The sequence below is a fragment of the Mastigoproctus giganteus genome, chromosome 1 (assembly GCF_048544385.1).
Source record: "Mastigoproctus giganteus isolate SK-2022 chromosome 1, ASM4854438v1, whole genome shotgun sequence".
NCBI lineage: Eukaryota > Metazoa > Arthropoda > Arachnida > Uropygi > Thelyphonidae > Mastigoproctus > Mastigoproctus giganteus.
Genome location: NC_143575.1, coordinates 281,597,616 through 281,619,984, shown reverse-complemented (window position 1 = coordinate 281,619,984; position 22,369 = coordinate 281,597,616). Strand labels below are relative to the sequence as shown.

The 22,369-nt window shown below is 41.3% G+C and overlaps 1 protein-coding gene across 1 annotated transcript in view; it reads right to left on the bottom strand.

The window, feature by feature from the left end:
• The window catches only part of LOC150092041 (uncharacterized), an 88,000-nt gene extending 68,811 nt beyond the window's left edge, over positions 1–19,189 (bottom strand). The window contains exon 1 of the mRNA XM_090386752.1: positions 19,078–19,189. The gene's annotated coding sequence lies outside the window, so the exon portion shown is untranslated. The remainder of the gene's footprint in view (positions 1–19,077) is intronic.
• Between the last annotated feature and the right edge of the window lie 3,180 nt (positions 19,190–22,369).

Here is a 22,369-nt window from a genome sequence, read left to right as displayed (position 1 = left end):
GGAATAGGCATCTATCGGACGCAGACACTCAGGCTTTGAAAAATGATTACAGAGACTTGAGGAAGAGGTACCATAAAGCAATTGCTGATAGCAGGCAAAATTGTTGGCAACGTCTGGTGAAGGAAACAGGAAATGCTGACCCTTGGGGTATAATCTATAAGCTTTCAAGAAATAAACTTTTGTGTGGTGAAATTTACAACACGATAATTAGAGAGAATCAAGAAACTTCGGACTGGGAATCTACAGTCGAAGGGATAGTGAGTAGCCTATTTCCGGAAGATTTGCCGTTTATGGACAGCCCTGATCAAGCGGAAATTAGACGCATTAATCGTGAATATAAGGGGACAACCGAAACTGCCATTTTTAATATGCTTGAGCTAGGTGCTGCAGTAGCTAAATTGAACCATAAAAAATGTCCTGGCATTGACCTCATTGAGAATCAAGTAATTGGAAAATTTTATGAATTCTTCCCTGAGATTTTATTAAACTTATTTAATAAATGCCTGCTAGAAGGGCTTTTCCCTCTCGAATGGAAGCTTGCGCTCTTAAAAATCTTGCATAAACCGGGAAAGCCAAAAACAAACCCCAGAGCATACAGGCCAATCTCTTTATTGGCAAATCTTGGCAAATTATTTGAAAGGATGATTGCCCCAAGGATTTTTAAATTATTTACAGAACATAATCTCTCCTCTGATTGCCAGTTTGGATTCAAAAAAGGACGTTCCACTGAGGACGCAATCTCAACCCTGCTGACTTACATTCAGGAGGCAAACAGCAAATATGTTCTTGCTGTTTTTATTGACTTTGAGGGCGCTTTCGATTCCCTTTGGTGGGAGAGTGCTCTCAGGTCACTGCAACTGGCAAAGTGTGATGACTACCTGTTCAGAGTCCTCAGATCTTACTTTAAGGATCGACAAATTAGAGTATGTGCAAAGCATTTATCATACACGACTACCGTTTCAAGAGGATGCCCTCAAGGTTCAGTCTTGGGACCTCTCTTTTGGAATGCAGTGCTAGACCAGTGGCTCACGAAGGATAGCGATGTGTTCATCAAAGTTGCATATGCAGATGACTTGGTGGTGGCGGTGCAGGGAGGATCAAGACAAATTCTCGAACAAAAAATTCAGTCAGTTTTGAATAATTTAGTGGCATGGGCGGGTTTGAATAAACTAAAGATTTCTGTCACCAAGACCAATTTCATGGTGTTTAAACACCACTTCGATTATGGATGGCCGCCAAAGGTAACCCTATATGGTACTCAAATTCCATATGTACAGAACACCAAGTATTTGGGTTTAACTTTAGATGATCGTCTCAGGTTTCATGTACATGTCACTAAAATCAATGAAAAAATCAAAAAGTTCGTAGCTGCAGTTGTTAGAATTTCCCGCAAGGAATGGGGTTTATCCAAAAAAACTCTGGTATTGTACTACAAGACGATATTTCTTCCCATTGTAGATTATGGTGCTGGTATTTGGTTTGCGGCTGCTACCAAGGTTACAACTAAAGCCAAGCTTCTGTCCCTGCAACGTACAATGTTGCTTACAGTTATACGCGCTCCAAGGACAGTGTCGACAAATGCCTTACAGGTTATTGCAGGTACCATCCCCTTGGATTTACACATTATTTTCCGAGGTATTGTATATAACTTAAAGAAGGGAAGGGCGTTACAAATATTGAATATCACCTCTAATCCAAATAACAACATAAAGGAGGAAAAACGTAGAATTTGGGGCGAGCTTGTGAATTGCTGGCAGCAACGTTGGGATTTGAGTGAGTATGGAACCATTACAAGAGGCTTCATTCCAGCCGTAAGCTTTGCAATGGACAGGAGGGTGTCGTCTTGGTTTGCTCCCACCATGACAACGAGTTAATCACTGGACATGGCTTAAGGGCCAAACTATTTGAAAGAGGATTAGAACCTGACCCCTACTGTTCGTGCGGTGAGGTGGAATCTTGGAGACATGTCATCCTTGAATGCGGACTGTATACTTCAGACAGGCAGGAATTACTAAATAGGTTGCCAAACCTCACGGAGAATAATTTACCTCTCTTGGTTCAGAGGTGGGACATCTTTGCTTTGCTTCAGGAATTCTCGGCCAAAGTTTTTAAAAGAAGACAGGAGCTAAGAAATCTATTGCAGGATACCAATTAAGGGAAGTGCTGCACATTTGACGACAGAACACTTCGTGTAATGTCATCTTTATAGGATGTTTCTTGTCTACAGCGAGATGATCTTCTGCTCCTGGACACCCAATTCAGGCTTGCATTTGTGGATGGACTCTAAAGTGGAGATAATGTTAATGTTAATGTTTCTAAGTGTTAAGTTAATGTAAGTGTATGTATTTGCTATTTGCATGTAAATAATCGTATAATGTTGCTTTTTTTTCAACAAGTGTACATTGTTCTTAGTTGGAAAATTTTTATTTTTATTTTTTATTTTATTTTTATTTTTTTATTTTATTTTTATTTTATATATATATATTTTTTTTTTTCGCTGGCCTCCAAGTTTGGGCAGCCTTGGGGGCGGGATTGCTGGCACCTACCAGTATAGCACTACTTCCGGTAGGTGCAGGATTTGTGCATTACAGCACACATAGAGAATGGTGGATCCAGGTGTTAGTTAATCCCTGGTGGCAAAATGGCCTGACATAATGCTCTTTTTTTTTCAGGCCTGTCTTGCAGACGTTCTGAGCTTTCTCAGGAGTAAAAGGTGGAGATGGGCTTGTGTCTAGGAGCCACCCTTCATATCAGGACACACACAATCAATCAATGTTTCCTATACAATGTGCATACGCGGAGATGGGAGAAACCCCAGGTGCCGTTTGAGCCAAATATACCTTATTCTTGGGCAGCCTGTCTCCGCGTGTAGCACAATGGAGTCGCCACCGTCCTCCCCACACCGTGTGGAAAATGCCCTGGTTTTTTCGTCCAGCAAACAGCCAAATCTACAAGAGATCACACACAATTTACAGACATTAATTACGAGTTAATGTAATCAATTACGGGTAACCCTAATATAATAATAATAATAACAATAATAATATTCCTGGGCAGTCTGGGAGTGAGATTGCTGGCACCCACCAGCCTTACACTACTGCTGGTGAGTGCGGGATTATAGAGCTGGATTGTACTGACAGATTTTTTAGGTTCAGATCTGACTTTACGTCCTAGAGTTGAGCGCCGGGTTCAATTTGCCCAAGTGTGGGCTGCTCCCCCTGTGGAAAAGTGACCTGACTTCACATTACACAACACTTACACATACACATTTACACTGTTTGGATATGAATATTCAGTTTCTTTTGCTAACAGAATACACAACTAGAGAAAAAGGTATGTCTGGGAGCCACCTAGTGACATGAATATACAACACAATACCTATTCTTGTAGGAATAGATTCCTTTATGCCACACTCCACTTTAAAATCTCGTCCTTTATCTAAACCTTGGTTTTCCAATAAATGTGCTAAGGCAGTACAAGAGAAGAATGCTGCTTATTGTAATTGGCTTGTTTCCAATTCTTCAGTTTCGTTTTCTGCCTACACGAAAGTTCGCAACAATTCTAAAGCAGTTATTAATCAGTCCAAACTAGCTTCTGAACAAGCTAAGAGTAGAAAACTTGCATCTTGCCTTAAAGGTAGCCGAGCATTCTGGTCTCTTTACATACTTATTGGCCACAACTTTTGCCCATCTCTACTCCCACCAGATGGTTCTATTGTCATTTCAGCCAGGGATAAAGCTGACCTGCTAGCATCCCATTTTGCTTCCAACTCATGTATTAATGATCTTGGTAAAACACCTCCCGCCATTCCCAACACGCTCCACTCGATGCCTCCTGAGGTCTTTCGTCAAAAGGATGTCTGAAGGATTTTGACGAATCTTGATGCTACGAATGCTCCAGGTCCTGATGGTATTTCTCCACTTGTTCTCAAAACCTGTGCTCCTGAACTTACTCCTGCTCTTTGCCAAGTTCTTTTTCGCTTTCTTATTCCAAAGGTGTTTTTCCTTCTGCTTGGAAATTTGCTCATATCCAGCCAGTTCCTAAAAAGGGTGACAAATCCCTCCCATCCAATTATCGTCCCATTGCTATTACTTCTACTCGTTCTAAAGTAATGGAGAAATCAATTAACCGCCAACTCTTAAACTACCCTGAAACCTTCCGTCTGATCAACGATCGCCAGTATGGATTCCGTCAGTGTCAATCCACGGGTGATATTCTTGCTTATTATATTAACCATTTGTGGACAAATTCAATGGAAAGGTTTGATTAAACGCAAGCAGTTGCTCTTGACATCTCAAAAGCTTTCGATCTTGTTTGACACAAAGGTCTACTAAATAAGTTTCTATCTTATGGTTTGCCAACTGGTTTTTGTAATTGGTTATCTTCTTTTCTCTCTGACCCCTGACAGAGAGAGAGAGATGGTACATGCCTCTCTGTTTTCTAACTTTACCACAAATTCTGGTGTCCCCAAGGTTCAGTTCTTTCCCCCACTCTTTTCTCTTGTATATTAATGACCTTCCATTGACTCGAAATCATATCCATAGTTTTGCTGATGATAGCACATTGCATTCCGCTTTCCATTTTGAGAAAACCTTGTACTGCTCAATCAGATTCAACTTCTCGAATATCCGCTACCAATTCCTTAAATGCTTATCTCCAGGTAATTCTCCAGTCTGGCAAAGATTTCAATCCTTCTAAAACTGAGTCCTGTCTTTTATCTCGCAAAAAGGATTCTTCTGTTCCTATGCTTATATTTGGTGATATTCTGATTTCTAGGCAAGTTGATATATCTCTTTTGGGGATTACCCTCACTTCTAATCTCTCTTGGCACAAGCACATTACAAATATTGCTTCCTCTGCATCTAAAAAACTTGGTTTTGTCTTTCGCTCTCGCCGTTACTTTTCAAACAGCTGCTCACTCTGTATAAATCGCACATCCGCCCTGCCATGGAATATGGTTCCCACATCTGGGGTGGTGCCCCCAAAACCTCTCTCAGGCTTCTTGATTCCATTCAGAAGAGGGCAGTTAGGTTAATTAATGATTCATCTCTGACAGAGTCTCTCCACTGGCTTTCTCATAGACGCACTGTTTCTGCTGCATGCCTCTTCTACAGATACTTCCATGGGCACTGTTCTTCTGAATTAGCTTCTATAATTCCCGCTCTCTCTTTCAAAACAGTTCGAACACGTGCCGCCACCAGCCAACATCCATTTACTGTCCAACTGCAAACTCACAGAACCAACTTTTCATCTTCCTCATTTATTCATTCAACTGCCGTTTTCTGGAACAACCTTCCTTCCTACGTATTTCCTGAAAATTACAATCTACAGAAGTTCAAGCCCAATGTCAACAAATATCTTCTTTCGTCTTCTAGTCAAGGATAAAATCACATACAATTTCATCGATAATGTACTGTTTGTTTATGATCAGCAAATTTCATCTTGGTTGTCTTTAATATCTGCACATCTTTTCTCATCACTCAGTACGATTCCAACAAATCGAAAACGGTTCCATCAAATCGAAGAGTTTTAGCATTAGCTGAAGAATAGGATGCAAGAAAGCAAGATTATACAACATCACGCAAAAAAAAAAAAAAAAACCCTTCCCAATTCACCAATCCGTCCACTACAAATATTTGTCTAATTCAGCCATAAATTTATTTAAACTATGAGCTTCCACAACAACAGATTGAAGTCTACTCCAGCAATCAACCACCCGTTGGCAAAAGGCAAACTGCCGCACATCTTTTGTACAACTGTCTTTCTTCAATTTAAATTAAGTATTTAGTATTAGTATTAGTAACGGCCGCATGGTGCAAGAAAGCCTATGGCTTATGCTGCACCAGCCAAAAAAAAAAAAAAATAATAATAATAAATAAATAAATAAAAAATAAATAAATAATAATAATTAATAAAAAAAATAAATAAAAAGGAAATTAAACCTATCATCCTCTGCGCTTCCCTTACCAGAAAGTACTATCCAGATGACCTTTGAATTTCCCCAAACTGTCAGCCTCTACCACCCATGAAGGCAACTTATTCCAGTAATTTATAACTCGCAGGCTAAAATAAAACTTCCTGCAGTCCAATCTAAACATTTCCCCCCCGTAACTTGAATTTATGTCCCCTAGTTCTAGCATCATTTATAATCTTAAAATTTTGTCCTCATTCATTTTACTAATGCCTCTCAGAGCCTTAAACACCTCAATCAAATCTCCTCTAAGGTGTCTAGTTTCCAAACTCTGCAACCCACATATTCGAAGTCTTTCTTCATAAGGACGCCCTTTTGCCGATCTCACCAGGCGAGTTACCCTTCTTTGCACCCTTTCAAGAAGCTTGATGTCTTTCTTTAGGTGCGGTCTCCATACTTGAACACAGTATTCCAAGTGTGGTCTAACATAATTTATGCCGCTAAGTTTCGTAATCTGAGCAAGCAGAAGTATCCCGCCAGAACTGAGCCCGCTCAAGCCATTCAAGACCTTATACACCTCGATCAGGTAACGTCGCAGGTGCCTAGTCTCCAGATACGGCAACTTGCAGAACGTAAGCCTTTCTTCGTAAGCGCACCCCTTTGTTCCTCTCACCAATCTTGTTGCCGTTCTGTGTACTCGTTCTAGCAACTCTACATCCTTCTTAAAATGAGGCTTCCAAACCTGTATACAGTACTGAAGGCGTGGCCTGACCATTGCTTTATAGAAAGGGTTAATCACCTCCTTGTCTCTGCTAGCAGAATTCCTATATATCATTGCCAAAACTCCATCACCTGCTCTGGCAACCCGTCTGCACTGATCAAGGAACTTCATATCTGACTGCGCAATAACTTCGAGTTCTTTTTCATTCTCTACCACCCAGAGTGTAGAACCATACAGTTGGTATGTTTCTCTTCGGTTACAGCTACCGATGCCAAGTACTTTGCATTTGCCAATGTTAAAATTCAGCCACTTCTCAGCCAATCTGCCTAACTTTTTTCATCCTGTTGCAGTAGCATACTGTCTTTACTGTCATTAACAACCCTGCCAACCTTTGTATCATCTGCAAACTTGGACATTAGGCCGGATATACTTTCATCGATACCATTGACAAATACACAAAACAACAATGGACCCAGCCCCGAACTTTGCGGACTCCGGTAATAACATTAATCCACGTAGAGCTGAGTCCATTTATTACCACTCTCTGCTGTCTCCCACCCAACCATCCCTTTATCCATTGCAGTAACTTGTCCTTAACCTGCTCCAATTTGTGCTGCAGTCGTCCATGTGCAACAATATCAAACGCTTTACTGAAATCCAAATAAATTACATCAAAATTAATTTTTGCATCCAGTTCCTTCGTGTCCACATGGTCGTATTTAATCAAAATTATCGGGCAAGCCATGCTTTGTCTTAACTATTACTGCTGTCTTGTCTCGGTGACTGGTTAAATAACTGGTTAAAGAGGCGATCTCTTTAACCAGTGACTCATATATTTTCCCCGGAACAGAAGTTAAACTAACTGGTCAATAATTATTTGTGTCACCTTTGAACCCCCCTTTGTGAATTGGGATACATTTGCACATCTCCAGTCCATGGGGACCTCCCCTGACTCTAACGATGCTCTCATAACTATGGCTAATGGTTTGCTTATTTCCCTTGCTGCCTCCTTCATTATAACTGGAGAGATTCCATTTGCACCAGTTGCCTAGTTTGTTCAATTTCAACAATTAACAGAGGAGACTGCTTCTACAGGGATGGAATACACTTAAATAGAAAGAGTGGAAGAATATTTACTGATACTATTGAGGCAGTGTTAGGTGGGTCGCAAAACTGCCTGCTTCTGGGGATTCACAGAATAAAAGGTTAAAAGCAGCCGCAGGCAGAGGTGAAGGTGATTCTTGCACAACTTGTAGAGTAAGTAGTGACCTGGAGCGAGGGGTGCTATGGGTTTCAGGGACTGATGGCAGTCATAGTGAAACAGGTGGGTATATGGGATGTGTTAGGGTAACTAATAATAAGAATAGGAAGATCTATACCAATGCTATAAGTAAAGTAAATAAATTTGATGAATTTGAAGTGTTGGTCAAGACATCAAAGGCGGATATTGTTGGGATAGCAGAGACGTGGTGTCACAAAGATATAAGGAATGCAGAACTGGAATTTGGGGAGTACAATGTGTACAGAAAGGATAGACAGGACAGAAAGGGAGGGGGTGTTATCCTGTTAATTAAGAAAACATAAAATCAAAAGAAGTGCATCCAGTTGATATTCATGAGCAGTGCACTGTTCAGTCAGTTTGGTGTGACATACGCACTGCGAAAGTAAAGGTACGAGTAGGAGTGTTTTACAGGCCTAATGACTCGAATGAGTACAATGAACAATTGTACAGAGAAATAGAGTGGTATAATAAATCAGAATGTCTTATAATGATTGATTTTAACTGCCCAGATATTGACTGGAACTTGTGGGTTGGTCACTCACACACTAGTCAGACTTTTGTGGATTTATTGGATGATTGTTTTCTGCAGCAGCATGTTCGAGAGGCAACCAGAGAAAGTAACACTCTTGATCTGGTTATCAGCAGTGATCATTCGTGTATTAAGAATTTGCAGATAAAGGAACCACTAGGTGGCAGTGATCACAGTGTGCTGAAGTGGGATTTACTTAAAGATTTAATTACCATCAGGGGTAAAGGAAAGGGTTTTTGCTTCCGTAAAGGGGAGTACAGTGGTCTCAGACAGTTTTTAAATTCTGTACAGTGGGATCAACTGACGATGTTACCAACAGTAAATTCTAAGTGGGAAGCATTCAAGGAATTAATCGTGGAAGCTACTAAAAGTTTCATACCTATTAAGAAATATTGTTCAAGGTTTAGGCCTAAATGGTTATCTAATGAACTAATGAGACTCGTAACAGGGAAGAAAAATGCATGGGACGCATATAAATTATCAAGATACTCAGAAGCCTATGGCAGATATAAGCTAGCCTGTAATCAGGTCATAAAAGGAGGTTAGGCAGGAGAAGGCAAATTACGAGAAATCCTTGGTAAAAGATGCTAAGAAAAACAGCAACGATTTCTTTACTTATATAAAGTCTAAAAGGAAGGGATTGAATCTGATTGGTCCACTTGACATCGATGGTTACACCGTTGATGATCCTGCTCAGATAGCAAACAAACTGAATCAGTATTTTGCATCTACATTCACACATGAGGAGTTATTCAGGAAGGGGAATGCCAGAGGTGAAGTAAATTCTGGCAGTGAGCTAGATGATTTTGTTATAATTGAGAGGAAAGTGGAGGAGAAATTGTTGAAGTTAAACATAAGAAAGGCACCTGGGGTGGATGGGATCTATCCATTTATATTAAAGGAGGCCGCAAAGCACCTAAGCAAACTCTTAGCCATAATTATGAAAGCTTCCTTGGACTCGGGGAAGGTCTCAACGGACTGAAGACGTGCAAATGTATCCCCAATTCACAAATGGGGATCGAAGGGTGACACGAGTTAGTTTAACTAGTGTTTAACAGACTTTTTAGTTTAACAGACCAGTTAGTTTAACTTCTGTTGCGGGTAAAATAATGGAGTCACTGGTTAAAGATGCATTGCAGGATCATCTAGACAAGACTGCAGCAATAATTCAGACACAGCATGGGTTTGTTAAGGGAAAGCCTTGTCTGAAAAATTTGATAGAATATTATGATGTGGTTACAAGGGAACTGGATGCAAAAAATAATTTTGATATCATATATTTGGATTTCAGGAAAGCTTTTGACGCTGTTGCGCATGGAAGACTACTGTACAAATTGGAGCACAATGGTATTAAGGGTAAGTTGCTACAATGGATAAAAGGATGGTTAAGTGGGAGAAGACAGAGGGTGGTAATCAATGGGTGCTGCTCTTCGTGGATTAATGTTATTAGTGGAGTCCCACAGGGTTCGGTGTTGGGTCCTCTGTTGTTTTGTATATTTATCAATGGTATTGACGAAGGTATATCAGGCTTAGTGTCGAAGTTTGCAGTTGATACAAAGGTTGGTAGGGTGACAGTAATGGCAGTGTGCTACTGCAACAGAATCTAGATAATTTGGGCAGATGGGCTAAGAAGTGGCATCTGAAGTTTAACCTTGACAAATGCAAAGTACTGCACATGGGTAGAAGTAACCCCAGAGAAACGTACCAACTGTGTAGAAAATGAAAATAAAAAAGACCTGGCAGTAATTGTGCAGTCAGATATGAAGTTTTCTGAGCCATGCAGACAGGCTGCCAGGGCAGGTCAGGGGATATGCATGACGTAGCTACCTCGGCCACTAAATATTCCCAAACGGCAACAACTTCGATACACGTGGAAAAATACCCCCGGATAAGTAACGATTATGTGATTCTCATAAACAGTCAGCTGAATACTCTCATTAATGAGATTAAGCAAATTAAAGCACAAAACTCAAGCCTACTTGAAGAAGTACAACTACTAAAGGCAGAAGTAATTAGAAATAAGATCACCGTTGTGAACCAGCCTTCCGTCATAGAACAAAACCATCGAAATGTCAAAGGAGCTACATCAAATGAATACATGATATCAGCTTATCGTGATAGTCATCAAAGTATGAAGAAACCCACTAAACCTCAAACCAGCAGTACTAAAGAAAAACAATCTTTAACTAATAGGAAACACAGCGACCTGCCTACCCCCATCGAATTGAGTCAATTACCTGTATTAGAGCACCCTTGTGAACCTAGGTGTGATATCGATTATATATCTGAAGCAACCGTTTCTCACAATGAAGCGTCTCAAAATGTTCCATGCCTACACTCAAGCTTGAGTGGTGTCACCAATAAAAAACCCACTTATGCACATATTGTCTCCCAGCAGTCACCCGTCAAACGATCGCGACCTAATTCCCCTTCGGAAGTGTCATTAATGATCAATAATCCAACTTCTCACCAAGATAGGTCTGTAAATAGTTTGGTAGCCCAGGGGACCGGTCCCACTCAAGAAACATCACCAGCATACCCCAACAAAACCACACCAGTCAACCAATCCAACGTATTGGAGAAAATGTACAATATAACATCCGTCCAAACAAAATCGAAAATCTTCATATCGAGACTTGGACCGTCCACAACCGATGCAAATATATCTAAATTCTTTGAGGAACAAATAGGGATCAAGGTGGCTGTGAGACCTGTGAAAACAAGATATCCCTCCTATTCTTCATTTACAATTACTTGTGAAAAACAGGATGAACTAAAAGTGCTAGATACCAGCACCTGGCCGCCAGGAACTCTAGTAAAAATGTACAAAGAACGGACATCTTCCGCATCCTACCGCACAAGATCGACAATAATACAGGGATAGCAACCAATATCAGCCTCTTGCCAACCTCTCTCAATAACTCCCCTTAAATGCTTCTACCAAAATGTACGCAGTATCAGCAATAAACTACACCCCCTACAAACCATCATGTTACTAGCTGAATATCAGTTCATCTGCTTGACTGAAACCTGGTTATCTCACGGAAGGCAACTGAATGTCATAGGTCAGCCTCTTGATTACCTCAGCCTCCATAATTCCAGGGACAGCAGACGCGGTGGAGGTGTTGCGTTACTGTACTCATCCAGTTTCAAGCAGTCCAGATTTCAGGTGACCAAATCAGATAAATTCGAAGCCCTATGTGCCACATTAAGAAAGGATGCCATTCAACTACAAATTTGTCTTGTATATCTACCCCCTGACCACACAGAAGATTCACGAAATGAACTGATAGCATGGATAGCAGCCAACCTAGTCCCCAACATCCCCACCTTCATTATAGGCGATTTCAACATGCCTACGCCTAGACATGATGAGGCCACTGAGGATCTCATATCAGCCATTGGCACGTTTGGCTTATTTCACCAAACCACACCTCCTACCAGGGGAAACCAGATGCTGGATCTACTATTCCACAATCTTCCACACCTAGGTCTGACCACTGAACACCACAGCTTCCCCTCCGATCACTCTCCCATCACGTTTGAGTTCAACGTCACTGTAAACTCAAACACTGATGAAGCTCTCAGGAACAAGAAGATTACCAAAACAGTATTCTCCATCAAATATTTAAACCCAGAGATCATCCTTGCACGTCTCATAGAAATAAACTGGAAGGATCTACAGCAGGAATCAATAGACACTGCTATATCTAAACTGGCTAACCAGCTGCTTGAAATTGCCTCCCAAGGAGCTTCCAAACAATTAAAACTCTCTGATAGATCCAATACATGGTTCAATGCCGAAGTCCAAGTAGCATTCAAGAGGAAACAAAAAGCTTTCAGAATATGGAAAAAGTACCATAACTCAGCTGACTACCGGATGTACAAGAAAGAGCGGGCAACCTTCCTCAAATGTAAACGAAATGCAATCCGGCAGCTGGCACTCAACAGAATAAACCGCTTGAAACGTATTACATCCAAATGCAACAATGATTTCCATATCGATGAGAAGGTATTTCAGGAATGGGTATCTTCGACTTTCAACGAGTTGCCATTAGACCCAAAAACCCCAAACCTAAGTGATTTCATCACGCACTCCAGACAGCCCCTTTCAACTATAACGCTAACAAAACAACACCTTATAAATACCATCAATAGACTTCCTAATAAATCTACAATTGGTCCTGACGGCTTCCCTCTCTTCATGGTTAAAGTGTGTAGTGCCTTCATCGTGGAGCCCCTTCTTGTAATCTTTAATCGCATATTGAAGTCCGGATCAATCCCGACAATGTGGAATCACTACAGGGTACAACCCATACCCAAAAGAAGAAACCCAAAGGAACCTAAGGACTTGAGACCGATCTCAGTGGGTTGCTCTCTATTAAAAGTGTTTGAGAAAGCTATCTTATCAGCACTGATCGCCCAATGCTTCTCTCATAGACCGAAACATCTGCATACCGTGATCCCCAAAAGATCTACATATACAAACCTACTGGATACCCTATTTAAAATTCAAACTGCTCTCAACAGTAAATCTCAGCTAGACGTCATCTTCCTGGATATTTCATCTGCCTATGATAAACTCTCAATTCCCGCTCTCATCAACATTCTAGAAAAGTACTTTGGCATTACTGGAAGCCTGCTAAAAACCATCAACCGCATCCTTACGCCAAGACAACTCATCATCAGCTATAAATCCTTCCATCAGGAGTGCATTATAACGAGAGGAGTACCACAGGGAGGTGTCCTATCCTGTGTACTGTTCGCTGCTGCCCTTGAACCCTTCCTCGCAAGGTATACTGATTTCTCATCGTATGCAGACGACCTCAAATTATACATAACGTCTAAAGAAGCTGAGCAAACTCATCTGACTAATCAGCGAGTCTCCGTTCTGATCGACAACCTTGTAGCATATCTACTGCAAATAGGTCTGGAAATAAATTCTTCAAAATCAGCTCAACTTACCTTTACAAAAAAGAGAATAAAAAATGATATCACAGCCTATCACAATGGAGTGCAGATAAGGAAAGTGAAGTCTCACACCGACCTCGGCTTGACTTGGGACGAGGGCCTCACTTTTCAGAACCATTTCTCGACCATGAAAACGAAGACTTTCTCGGCGATGTGGGCAATTCGACAAGAGCTGACGGGGTTACTGAACGTAGATATAGTCGGAGGATACGTCCAGCGGTGCCTACAACCTATCGCATTGTATGCATCACCAATCTGGTCTTCTGCCCCGACGTCGTACATAAATAGATTCCTCGCAGTCGAGTACTGGGTAATGCGATGGATGAACAGGGTCACGGGCAATGCTTTCACCATCTCCAGGGCTGTGTTATATACCAACTTAAATATCACCCCCTGGAGAGTTCACATTGCATCCAGGAATATTCTTCTTCTTTCTCAGATGCTTACCGGAGTGATTGACGCCCCCAGTCTTCGAGGACTTATCTCTACTCCACGTGCTGGGCGCAGTATTGACAACCCCTACCTACCGTTGCATTCTACACTATCCAACCTGTGCTGTCTGAAGAACTTCTTCCCAAACAACGCAGTGAACCTTTTCAACTCATTGACAATAGACCCTGTGAAATACTCCGAAAGCAAGAAGTACAGAGTGAAGAGCATCTCAGAAGCGCACAGCTTAATTCAACTATAATCTTGACAGTGAGTGAATTTGTAAACAATTTGTATAAATATTGTAAATAATTGTATTCGTGCATTTTTGTACACTCTTCTTATATTGTAAATACTGTAAATAATTGTAATTTTTGCTCTTTGTACACCCTTCTTATATTGTATATAGTTGCAATTCTGCATTTTGTACACCCTTCTAGCCGGTTGGCTGTGTATAAGGGGTGAAGGCAAACACTTGCTATTTTTAATAAACGGATTTTAATAATAATAATAATAATTTTGTCAAAGATATATAGGAATTTTGCTAGCAGGGAAAAGGAGGTGATTGTCCCTCTGTATAAGGCTATGGTTAGGCCACGCCTTGAGTACTGGGTACAGGTCTGGAGGCCTCATTTTAGGAAAGATGTAGATTTACTTGAGCGTGTACAGAGAAGGGCAACAAGTTGGTGAGGGGAATGAAGGGATACTCTTACCAAGAGAGGCTTAATTCTGCAAATTGCCGTGGCTGGAGACTAGGCATCTGCGCGGTAATCTTATTGAGGTGTATAAGGCCTTGAATGGATTGAGCACGCTGAATTCTGATGGGATCCTTCCACTTGTTCAGATTACGAACCTAAGGGGGCATAAATTCAAATTAAGAAAAGACAGATGTAGAATAGATGTGCGGAACTTTCCCTTTAACCATCGGGTGGTCAATTGCTGATATAAACTTCCATCTGTCGTTGTGGAAGTTGATAGGTTAAATAAATTTAAGGAGGAACTGGACTGGCATTTGGAGGGAATGGTGTGATTTTTTTTTTTTTTTTTTTGGCGGATGCTGTTTAGGCTCATACACTTACTTGCTTTCTTGTATCACATGCCCATACTACTACTACTAATTTCTCCTCCAATTTGCTCTTAGTTATCACAAAATCACTTAGCTCCCTGTTAGAGTTTGATAAACTTCTGGCATACCCCTTCCTTGAATAACGCATGTGTGAACGTTGATGCAAAATACTCATTCAGTTTATCAGCTACCTGGGCAGTATCAATGAACAGTCAAATCATCGATATCAAGTGGAACAATCTGATTCATCCCTTTCCTTCTAGAGTTTATATAAGTAAAGAACTCTGTGTTGTTTTTCTTTGCGTCGATTGCCAAAGTTTTCTCGTAATCTGTATTCGGTTGACTAACCTCCTCTGTGACTTGATTACAGACTAGCTTATAACTTCCGTAGGCTTCTGTGTCACCTGATAATTTATATGCCTCCCATACATTTTTATATGCCTCCCATACTGCCACAAGCCTCATTTATTCATCCGACATGCATTTAGGCTTGAACCTTGAACAATATTTCTTAATAGGTATGAATCTTTTAGTAGCTTCTATGATTAATTCCTTGAATGCTTCTCACTTAGAATTTGCTGTCGGTAACATTATCAATTGATTCCACTGTATAGAATTTAAAAACTGTCTGAGACTACTGTAGTCACCTTTACAAAAACAAAAACCCTTTCCTTTACCCCTGATGGTAATTATATCTTTAAGTAAATCCTACATCAGTACACTGTGATCACTGCCACCTTCCTTTATCTGCAGAATCTCAATACATGAATAATCACTGCTAATTATCAGATCAAGTGTATGGTTGCTGCCTCTGGTTGCCACTCGAACACGTTGCTGTAGAAAACAATCATCCAATAAAACCAGAAAAGTCTTGCTAGCGTGCGATTGACCAACCCACAAATTCTACTCAATATGTGGAAAGTTAAAATCTCCCCATTACAAGACATTCTGATTTACTGGTCCATTCTATTTCTCTGTACAACTGTTCATTGTACTAATCAAAGTCATTAGGCCTATAACATACTCTATTTTCCCTTTCCCATTGTTTATGTCACACCAAACAGACTCAACATTGTACTGTTGGATGCACTTCCTTAGATTTTATGTGTTTCTTAACTAACAGCATAACCCCTCCTTCCTTCCTACCCTGTCTGTCCTTTCTGTTTACATTTTCCTCCCCAAATTCCAGTTCTGCATTCCTAATTCCTGTGTGACACCACGTCTCTGATATCCCAATATTATCCGCCTTTGGTGTCTTGATCAGCACTTCAAATTCATAAATTTTATTTACTATACTTCTAGCATTTGTGTACATGCAAGTATACATGCCCTTGTTCTTACTCTTAGTTACTCTAACACAGCCCATGTATTTATTTGTTCCACTATGACTCCCAGCAGCTCTTGAAATCCCCAGCAACTTGCTCTCTAGGCTGCTGGTCGTTTCAATAGAAGAAGTGCAAGAATCACTTTTGCCTCTGACTGCGGCTACCGTTAATCTTTTAGTCCGTGAACCCCCCCCCCCCGGCTCTAGTAGATTTTCGATCCACCTAACATTACCTTGATAGCATCAGCAAATTATTCTTACATCCTTCCTATTTAACTGTATTCCATCCCTGTAGAAGCTGTCGCGTCTGGGCAGAATTGCAGACACTTTCACATTCAACCGTAACGCGTGACTTTTTTTCAACATTGACCTGTACTTGTTAAATAAATCTGCAGATCTCTTACTATTAAGGTCATTAGTTCCAACGTGTACAACAACATCACCTTTTGCGCCCTTAAAAGATGATATCTGTCCTGCAACGTCATCAACTTTTGCCCCTGGCAGACATATCGTGGTCCTGTTGCACATATCCTTCTTACATAGTATATTCCCCATTCCCCTGACAATAGAGTCACCAACAATAACTAGTTCCGTTTTAGCTTTTATACTACTTCGTTTTGTCTTTTAAGTATACAAAGATTAATTTATTTAAAAATTTCCACGATCCCTTTGGGGGTTGCGTCCCACAGTTAGCACGGAGAAGGGCTGTTGTACATAGAAAGGGTACTCGCTTGGAGTCAGTTGGTGCAGAGAGGGAAGGGTGTTCTCGTTGAAGGCTAATCGTAAAGAAGCATGGAAGAGTGGCCGTTTTAAAAGTGTCTAAGAGTTAATGGGGACTGAATCAAAACGTATTATAATACTGTGTTTGTCTCTATGTCCACGTGCCTTCGTGATAGCACAGTTGGTAGGATATCTGTTCACCCCACACTGGGTGAAAAGACTTGAGTTCGAGTTCCGTCGATGACGTGAGGAATTTTTAAGAGCCTTTTCACAACGTGGCTGATTTGGTCTCAAGCCAAGGTAGAGTGGTTTTTTTCTCCTGGAAACTCGGGTTTTTTTGTCTAGAAGACAGAATATCGACCTCAGAACACACGCAATTTACAAACAATATACACGGAGCAATATGGCCTTAGTCGCTAATGCTCCTAATGCGCCTACTACAACAACAACAACATCGATGTCAACGTATGGAGCTGTTGTGTGTCTCTAAAGTTGGGGCAAAACGTACCTCAATTCAGAGATCTGCGCTGCAGTTATTTTTCTTTATGGAATTTGCTACAGAATTAAGAAAAACAGTCCACGGATATTCTTGGTATAACCATAAATGTTCAGTCGGATCGTAAAAAGGAGATTTTAAAATAAGTGAAAGAATTTGTCAGCATTTGGCAGACACGTTGTCACAACAGTGAAACAGGAAGGTTACAAGTTAATACGGTGCTGTTTCGTGTACTCTTTCGATCTTGCGACTTCCTCAACACCCCGAAATATTCCCTGAGTATAAACAGAAGTATATTTTATTTTTATGTTATACTCCCCCCCCCCCCCCCCCCCCACCAGTAATTTACGTTCACGACCGAAACAGAAGTTAAATGTTGGGTTGCACTGAGTGAGTGTCTTTGTTACTTTCAGGCCACTGCTCTGATAACTCGAAACTGCGCTAACTTGGCCCGTTTAATTCGGATCATTCTCTTCAGGTCTCCGATAATCGCAAATTTTACTCAGGAAGAAAACTAAATTCGTTTCCTGGGCTGTTTTTTTTTTTTTTTTTGCAGATAGGGTAGACGTTTGCTTGATGGCGTCATTATGCCATTGTGATATTAACGCTAAAACGAAACTACGAATCAGGACTTTGAAATGACGTCATCCGAAGAGTAAATTTTTAAGACGCGCGTGAATCATAATGAGCAAAGTTCGCGTATTCACCTTCAATGTTTGAATCTTTGAAACCTCCGCTAATTATCTTCTCCAGTTTTCAACTCGTCGAAGCTTATCTCGTGCGTCTCTCGGGGTTAGTAAGCGAGGCCGGTCCTGATAAACAGCGTCATCACAACGAGAATGAAGTTATTCTGATTTCAGTAGTCTTGGCGCTAAACAGAAATTATTTTTTTATGGAACTGTCGCGATGTTACCAAAAGTTGAATGGAGCTTCCTTTATCGTGACCAGACTCAGAACTCGGGGGAGGGGAGGGGCATGCTGCAGCTTAACTGAAACCAGAACAATTCATTTAATGGCATCGATGACATCGTGTGGATTTACTGAATAGCGTCAGAAACACATCTGATATGAAACAGATTTAAATTTTGCAAATCACTTCTAAGAAGACAGACACGCACGTGGCCCACCCTGTATTTTATCTTCACCAGCTTTTCCTTTCTGCTGACGCGAGCAGGAGGACCACGAAGGTAATTTTTTAAATTAGAAGTGGGGTGGATGTGGGAATATTTGCTTAACGCTTCACTAGAGCTTTCTAGCGCGGATAAATTTTCGTTTAATTTTGACCAATCGGACAGCCTTACAGTAATTCTCAGCGGAATAATTGGAATGAATTACATTTTTGCCAGCTAAAGCGGGAAGAAAAATTTGCAACTTGAACTTTACTTTTACCGACCGAGGTAATTATACAGTCATCCGTATTAATACCCGAATTAACGAGAGAAAGCACCCACCAAATATGTGGCCCTTTCAAAGGTACAACTTGTTCATAAGGAGACGATATCAAAGTCGATTTTTAATGCTGATATCGCGAGCGTTTCCACATCACCTTTTTTTTACACCAGAAACATCGCAGTGAAATTTCTTAGACTTAGAAATTGTATGAGAGAGAGAGAGAAGGGGGTACTTACAGACACGTTGCTCTGCACACGCACAAGAGTCGATCTGAATAATACGCCTTTCGATATCGCCAATTGATAATTCAATAATATTTATTTTGAAACGGCGTTACTCACTGTCCGGATGGTGCAGGTGCGGATGAAACAGTTCCAACGCAAGCGTAATAATGGCAATGAGAACTCTTCCCCCCCACCCCGCTCGTCAAGGCCACCCACCTGTGCATTATTGGTCGTACCGCTGAAATGTAGCGACCACGGGAAACATTTAGATTCCCAATTTCGGGTAGATGTAAGGATGAAGTAACAACGCTCATTCCCACGATTCGCGTCTTAGAAAAAGGGTCGAAATCGCGGATTACGTCATTTCTAGCCGCACTCCCTCCTGGACATTGCACTGTGTCCGTCATTTCGCAAATGTCCAGCACATTTCCGAAATGACGCGCACACGTAAAAAGTTCTCCAACAAATACATGCGGAGAACATGCAAACGCAAGAGTGCGACCATTTTGTTAAATACGCCGCTGTGTCGCAATCTACCTCATTGCGTGTCCATTATTATTATTATTATTATTATTATTATTAAAATCAATTTATTTCCCGAGAAACCTTGGGTCACCCCGGGACGGCTCTGTGCCAGAAGGGTGCAAATATTTACAGACTAAGGTGCGAGGAACACAATGTACAATAAACAAGAGTACATGCGTGCTCGACCCGAGACATTTACAGATTAAATATACAAAATATATGATTGCATGAAGACAAAACAAAGTCTTTGTCAAATACAAATAGGCAAGTTAAAAAAAAAAAAGCAGTCAGTCATGTCCAGGAGCAGATGAGTATCATATATTCATTATCTGGTAGCAGTTCTTGAGGATTTCCTTCCTGTAGGGCTTGTCTTCACAGAACCTATCAGGGTGGATCCTAAATTTGTTGAAGATCCGAAGACAATTCGCTGGAAACATGTTCCTCAGGGAATCAACGCATGACAGCGTAAGATGCAGAGGGAGAAAGGAGTCGAGGTACTCCCCTCTTGCTCTCTTCGGGCCAGATGGAGCATCAATTCGCCCCGTAATAAGCCGTGCAAGCGTGAGGACATTTTTTGTCATGATGAGATGTCTCCAGGGAGTGATGCCCAGATTTGCCTGCAGGATCGATCTGAAGATAGTTTGAGGGGTGACCTACCACCCTGTGCATCCATCTAAACAACCAGTACTTTAAACTGAGATACTTGTGATAGTGTAAGTGCGTGTTGTTGTCATACGGCACCAGGGCTTTCCCCCATCTCCGCGTTGTTTTCATTGTGGTGAACCAGTTCGCTACGAAATACCAGAGATTTAAAAGTGTGTGGGAATTGTTCATGTGTAGTGTTCTGTACCGTAGTTCATCTGGTCATTTAGCCGTTGGACCCCCTATTGAGGTCCAACGTTGCCCCACTTACGCCGAGTGGAGACAGACCAGGAACCTGTTCTTTTGATAAAGTGAAATAAAATACTCACAGAAGTTTTCGACACTGTGTGTGTGTGTCTCTTCCTCTGCTACGAATACATAAATACGTTACATATGGAAATCAAACATGGTATCGCGTCGCCATTTTAGATAAACATAACGCGTGACCACGCTTAAAGAGAAGCTTGGTTTACCACAGATCCGTCTTTCAGCAGAAGAACGCTCAATCGATATTGTTGCCATCCAGGAGCCCTATTTTGCAAAGGTGCAAGTTGGTTCTTCAACTAAAATAATGGGTTATTCTCTTACTGCTAGGGTAATACAACCAGTCCCCGAAGATCCCAAATCCTGCATTGTTGTGCTTAATCGGGAACTTGATATATTGGTAGTACACGGGCTCTGCAACAAGTTTGCAACTTGCATCCAAGTCATAGCCTCTACATTATCATTTTATTTGATTTCACTCTATTGCTCACCCTCAGCCGATTTCAATGATTCACTGAACTATCTGGAGTTTGCGCTCAACTTTCTGCACAGGAAATCTGTTCTCATTGTCTCCGATGTAAATGCCAAGTCATCATTCTGGCACAGCACCGTTTCTCATGCTCGGGGCCACTTGTTGGAGGACTTCATTGTCTCCCACAACCTTATAGTTCATAATCTACCACAGCAATATTTCACATATAGTAGCTCTATAGGAGAGTCCAACATCGATGTCACAGTAACGACCAATGACCTCAGTACACGGATCTCTGACTGGTAGAGAATCCCAGACTAGACGCTCAGTGATCATAGAGTGATTACCTTTTACATGGCAACACACTCAGCCGATCCCCACAGGACCCTAGACAGCTCACCCTTGTGAGGTTCTCAATCAAGGATGTCGATTGGCAGACGTTTGATGACTCGATTACCAGCGATTTTCCCTCACGCAATCCTAACCCCCTTAAATCATCTGCTGCTAATTAATTGGTCGACATACTTGAGCAAGCACTAATGAAGGCCTCGTAAAAATCGGCAAGGAAAAGGTCCATCCGTCCCACTGTTTGCTCATGGTGGTGTAATGAGCTAGCAACGATGTGTAAGGAGGCCCAGAGAGCGCGACGGTTTTATCAGCGCCATCGCAACTGGTCCCCTCTGAAGTGGCAAGATTACACAGTAGCTACGTTGCCAAAAATATGAATACACAAATGCCATTGCCGCCAAGAAGAGAGCAACCTGGACTACATTTGTTAATGAATCGGGGAATTCCAATCCATGGGGCCTTCTTTACAAGATAGCGAAGGAGAAAACATACATGCCTGTTATCTTTGTATCTGCAGTTACAATTGAAACTGCAGAGACCTCCAACTGTACTGACACAATTAATCAAATACTAGACAAATTATTTCCGGAGGATGATTCCGCAGGGGATCTACCAGAGCATTCAGCTATACGAATGGCCAACAACTATGACAATAAGGCAACTACCAACCCCTTTATCACTGATGAACTGTCGGCAGTGATTAATAGGATCAATCCCAAAAAATGCTCTGGGATGGACCTAATAGAATATGTTTTCTGCGCTTCTTCAAGCTTAGACCTCTATACCTACAATTACTGTACAATAGATGCCTACAAGTCGGAGTATTCTCCAAAATTTGGAAAGTAGCTCTCCTTCGGCTCATTAGGAAACCTGGTAAACCTCCTGACGACCCCCCCCCCCTCCCTCAGACCTATTGCCATCCTGGCAAATCTCGGGAAAATACTGGAAAGACTCATGGCACTAATAATCATGCAGTTACTCTGTGAACAAAACCTCTTCTCCCTAGCACAGTATGGCTTTATGCCAGGGTACTCTTCTGAGGGGGCTCTGTTA